The following is a 6484-nucleotide window of genomic DNA, read 5'->3' as shown; positions in this document are numbered from 1 at the left end:
ATAGTGAGTGACGAATACAATACATGACCTTGTAAATAATGTGTAAATACCTTATGCTATATAATAAGGGAGAATTTTATATATACCCCTCTTAAACTTCAAAATATCATATTTGCCCAACTTAATTTCTCAATATCATATTTACCCTTCATAAACCTTCAAAATATCATATTTGCCCAAATCCTTTTTTCTAATGTTTTTAATATTTTATAATCATTTTTTATACTTTAGAACTATTATAATAATTATGAAATTTAACCATATTACCCTAACGTCTATGATAATGGAATGTGAACTTCTAAATTGTTGGAATGTCGACCTCTTGACAAACAAAAAGATTCATCTTCAACCCTTTCTATGAAATGTATATTTTGATTGTTCAGTTTTTGATGTTGTTGATTGTTATTATGTTCTAGATGGAGGATATTTTAGATATTACCATTGATATTTTGATATTTAAAAAATGCATATACGATATTTTGATATTTAAGAAGGACATATACGATATTTTGATGTTTAAAAAGGACATATATGATATTTTGAAATTTTATGAAGGGTAAATATGATATTTATAAGTTTTATGAAGGGTAAATATGATATTTAGAAATTAAGTTGGGTAAATATGATATTTTGGTGTTTAAGAAGGGCATATGTGAAATTCTCCCATATAATAAATATGAAATATGAACAAAAACATTCGAGCCTCCAGGGTGCACCACAAAATAACTTCAAAATAACATCATTCTATGTTTTTTTGCGAACCCATCAACTTTAAATGCACCAAAGGATGTTGTTTTGATAGTTGTCGGTGGGGGTTTCAATTAAACTCTGCAATATCAATAAAGTTTTATCAAAATGTGAGAATTCATACAATAAAAGATTGATGTTCCACAAAAATAACTTGAAAAAAAATAAAATGAACAACATATATCAACATAATCAACAAAAATGCAGGTAAGATGATGGCGAAATTTTCACTATGAAAACCGACGAATTTGGCAATGGGAAAATAAAAACGCGTATACCAATCTCACAAAAGTAATGCATTTTATTTCTCACATCTTCACTTGTTCAAGGTGTAGTAAAAAAATACTCGAAAATCACTAATAAATAAATGAACTGTTTGTTTTTAAATCACTCCAAAAAACTTAAAATAGCCACTTGCAGATTTAAAATTTCTTCCATTGAATCATTTATAAAGTTTATTAGCATCCTTTGTATAAAAAGAACGCTATTCATTTCAAAAATTAAACTCTAAAATAACAATAAATTACATGCTGGTTTGAAGTCATGTAACAAAAATATATTGTACCACAAAACAAAAAAAATAGTGAAGTATGTTAGTATTTCCCAATTTTCTAAAAAGTTGAAACTATTTCCAACACCTAATGTTGAAAACCTAGTTTCTTCATAATCACCGTTTGATAAATGAAGACTAAATTTCCTTAAAATGTATCCAACAAAACATAAAAACATGTCTCCAAGTTTAGGAAAATAAACAAAGGAAACAAAAAACAGGTCTTGACAGAAAGAAAAAAGTAGGATGTTATTTTTTTATAAAGAAAAATTCAGTTCTTGCCTAAAAATGAGTTCTTTCCGAATCAAATAACAAACACATAAAGGGAAATCAACCATTAGGCAAAAAAGAAAATAAAACCAAGTAGAATGCGATTTCAAAGAACTGAAAATTAAAGTACTTAAATGTTAGCAATGGTGGAGCATGGATGGACATAAAAAGAAGAGTTCACCTCAAATAATCACAAAAACATGTATAATATGATCTCAACCATGTATCCTTTCTTAAACCATTCGTTCTCACCCACTTCAACAATTTTCTATGAAAGAAAAAATAAAATATGGGTTTATATTTTTAGTTAATACATAAAAATGACTATATGAACTTACTATCATAGGATTAGGATCCAAAATCCTTTTGATTAGCTTGTTTTACATCTTCTTATTCAAATCAATGGTTTATCTAGGCTAAAACTTGAAGTTGGATTGAGAAACATAACACATCACAAAACACCATCGCACACAACTCCACCCTCTTTGAACAACAATTTAGTCCCACATATCCTGATAAATGTTTAAAATGATGTAGGAGATTTGTGGAGATGTGTAATTGGCTATCTAGATGTTGATTTGTGAGAAAAATCTACCTAAAAGGACCTATGTCATGTCAGGCCATTATAATCGTACAACTGAACCACAAATCATGAAAATTCAAACCAAAGCCAAGTGAATAATTTTGGTACCTGAACTTCAAGACGAAACATGCTCCCAGAAAGAAATAGAATTACAAAATGTATGAAGGATTATATACCATTGGGTTTTGGGGTTGCAATGTAGTCTTTCATCTGTGAAAGAAGGTGTACATTAATAGGAAAAGGAGCACATAACCAATTAGAGTCAAGGGCAAAATGGTTTGGATACACACAACTCGAGGTATAAGGTCTAAGAAACCTCTAATGATTTTCAATAGATTAAAATTACAATCGTTAGAATCCTTACCTCCTTTGAGAAGGATTTCTTAAAATACTTGTGAATATATTATCATGAAATAGATTCCTTTTGCTTCTTGATAAATTTCTCAGTACACATCCATCAGGTGTTTTGTTTAGAGAAAAACATAGAGAAGGGCGAATGCAACCACAACTAAAACCCTAAATCAATGATTAATAAATAAAATAAGAAAAAATGGAGGGTTAAACTTTACATCTTAGAAGGGATAGTACTGGGGAGAAGGGTGCATGTGGTGGCGGTTTAATGGTGGTGAATGCAATGGTGTCTTCTGTGAATGTTGGTGATGACGGTGAGACTTCCAAATCTACTAAATAGGGGATGTTGAAAGAATGTGAGCCGTTTTATTCATGACAAACTACCCCCTTTCGAGTCACTTGTTTTCGAGTCACTTGTTGTTTGTATTGAAGAGTTGCAGAAAGAATGTGAGCCGTTTTCTTCAATCGCTTAAGAACACCAGATTTCGTAGCAACAACTTCCTTCTCTCGAACAATAAGTGCTTCTTTGTGAACAACAAGTTCCGTAATAACAAGCGGTGGATCCTTTTACTTTGAAACATGATCACCCTTATAACTTTTCTTTGAAACTTTTTTTGGATTCACATCAGGAGGACTCTCCTTAAATTTATTCTTGGATCCTCTAAACTTTTTCGAAGAACCTTCTGTTGTAACATCCAATAATTTCCCAGTCTCAATAGATGGATTGATCATTGTCAAGTATTCAACAAGAATTGGATTAGCAGGATCGACTTTTTGAAGCATCACATCAGGAATACGAACCACAGTTGGAAAAATATCAATATCATCCTCCATTGTCTTTTGATAATGATAAGTAGCAAACTCAGTCAATTCATTTGTGTCAGAAGCTTGAATCCCTTCCTTCGTGTAGAAAAATTCCAAAATTAAACTCTAGTATCTAGCACACAAATTCCCATCCACCACATTCGTGTTCTCAATGCTTTTGATAAATTCCTTCCACAACTGAGTAGCATAGTCCACTTGTAAATCATAACAAATTCCAGCAACCGTACCATACACTTCCAATCAGCCTTTGTCAAACCCAACTGTTTTTCTAGTTAAACAATGAAGATATATGCCAAACATAAAGTTCCAAAGACAGGGTAATATTGACATCTTAAAATCACTAATCTTGGCAAGAACAGGTTGATGATCCATTTCATTAAACATGTGAATGATTTGGACATTGTTAACCTTGTAGAAAGGTTCAATATTTGGAATATTCAAAATTCAAGCAAAAATTTTCTTGGATAACCTGAATTTCTTGTCATTGGTCAGTTGGAAAGTAACAATTTTCATCATCTTGCTATAAGTTGCAGTAGAAGGAGCAAGTAATAACCAAGTAAGAGCAACCGCACATGAATTAAGCATTGCATTAGATAACACCGAATGCTGAAGAGCAACAATGAGCATTCTTAACCCCTCTGGATAAGCATCAACATCCCTAAGAACTTGATAATTGGTGCTCTGGATCTTCATGAGTGGATTAGATGAAATATTGTCAGTGGTTTGAGACTGATTGGCCGCCATTGTAAGGGTTTTGACATTCTTGAAGATATCAGAAAGAATAAAGGAACAAATTGCTTGTGAACTTTGAGTAGGTGTAAAATTAGAATTGATCCTCTAAATCCCTTTTTATTGTTGATTGGAATTTTTGAATTTGAAGCGGTTTCTGTATTAAATATAGTTGACGTGGATCCTTGAAAACTGCACTAGTCATCAGAAAAGTACGCATGCATGACCAATAGATCATCACTATTCCCTTGAAACCCAGATTGGAACACAAAACGTCACATCACACAGGCTTTTAACTTACCCCAATAGAATGAGAACCGTCACCAATCTTCGCATGGAGGTTAGGCTCTTTCGCTTTTGGGTTTGAGAAGCGGAGTCATATGCCAGACTTGTGAAATCATCAGCCTGAGTTGGTATTACTCAGAACCTCAAGGATTTCGTGAGTGCAATGTGTGCCAAAGAAAAATATAAGAAGAAAATAAGAAAATTTTGGTTCTGTGATATCAAAAATGTTTCGACACAAATGCAGTATGATCCCAGGAAAAGATCACTTCGTTATTCATCAAGACAGATGACTAACAGCTTGTGTGGTTTCCTGTGAATTACAATCGAATACTTATAGAGAAGTATCGAAGGGCCTCTTTTATCATGTTTCAAAGGTGGTTGAAAATTTCATTACAAAGCACATCTAAACATAAGAGTGACAAGTTGTAAACGAAATTACCTGTTTGACCATTGTAGTTAGTGACAAGTAAGCATTGGAAAATTTATTATGTAACGAAGGTTGAGAGTGTCACTCATATGGAAATTATATTCTTTAACAAAAATTATTCTTGAATCTTGTTGGGTAACAAATGTCGTCGGTTTCGAACATTTGATCAAGATCAATAGAAAAGAAAGAATATGATTTTAAGTATCGAAAAATAGGTACTGAAACATAGAGTTTTGATATGTCTAGATCCTGAATGGTTTATACTAGAAATCTCTGGGATATATGCCATAGTGTGTGATCGTGAAAGAACTTTAGGATGAAAAAGGTTGGTTTAGAGATTCGAAAGTACCATTGCTGTTTTTGGACCAAGTAGAAAACTCTAAACTCAGTTGGGAAGAATCCTTAGAATGAGAAATTAATTAAGGCTTCGAAACCGATTGATTCTTGGAGCTTGGGCCGACATGCTATAACATGCTTCTAGGGACATTCTAACTAGAAAATCATTGAAAACACTTTCACCAGGAAAAATGAACACAAACAAAACAAAAAAAAACTTTTGGATTTAAGAGTTCATAAAAGAAAATAACAAAAATAACGAAAAATCTTTTTGGTATTTTTGATATTTGAAAATTAAAAACAAAAACGAAAATATTTTTATTGTTTTTGATTTTTGATAATGAAAACAAAGGAATTGTACCTGACTAACAAAAATTTGTAACCTAGAAAAAGTAACAAAAAAGTGTTGACAAATCGATGAACATGATAACGAAAGCGGAGCATGTCGAAGCGTTGACTATGAACAGTAACCACCACATCGACAAATTTTGACCATTTTTCCTTATTCATTCTTTCGTAATGTATCCAGGAACAGAATTCACATCCAACATTCATAATCCATACATGATCCTCACAGAAGATTTTTCGCCCAATGGTTTTTTAAAAATGTCAACAAGCTGATCAGTAGTTTTTACAAAATGGACTTCAATGTTTCCATCTTCAATATGATCTTTGATGAAGTTATAACGAAGAGCAATATGATTGTTTTTCAATGTTGTACAGAGTTGTGGCAAATGCGAATGACAATTTATGAACTGTAATACAACGGAATTTTCTTTATATTGATTGCATAATCACACAGTTGAATTTAAATCCATGATTTGAGAAGTGCAAGCTGCAGCAGCCACATATTCTGCTTCTATCGTGGAAATCGAAACACATGTTTTTTTCTTCGATTGCCAAATCACAGGCTTCCCATCCAATAATTGACATCCGCCACTTGTGCTTTTGCAATCAAGATTACAACCTCCCAAGTCTACATCTAAAAATGCTTGAATAAAGAACCCTGTTTTTGAAGGATACCACAATCCCAATGAAGTTGTTCCTTTGAGATAACAAAAAATATTATTGACTGCATTGAGATATGGTTCCATGGGGTTTGATTGGTACCTGACACCATTGCACACAGAAAACATGATATCAGGTCGACTTTTCGTAAGGTTAAGTAACGAACATATCATGCTTCGATATAAAGTGATATCCACAGCTGGTTTATCAAACGAATGACTTAATTTCGTTCCAACAGCCATCAGTACTCTAAGCTTTATATTATTCGTCATGCCAAACTTTTCCAGCAGATTTCTTGTGTACTTCTCTTGATTGATGAATATTCCTTCTCTGCTTTGATGAATATTTAACCCCAGAAAGTTGCTGATTTTTC

This window comes from Lactuca saligna, chromosome 2 (assembly GCF_052625555.1).
Source record: "Lactuca saligna cultivar CGN05327 chromosome 2, ASM5262555v1, whole genome shotgun sequence".
Lineage (NCBI taxonomy): Eukaryota > Viridiplantae > Streptophyta > Magnoliopsida > Asterales > Asteraceae > Lactuca > Lactuca saligna.
This window is presented reverse-complemented; position numbering follows the sequence as displayed.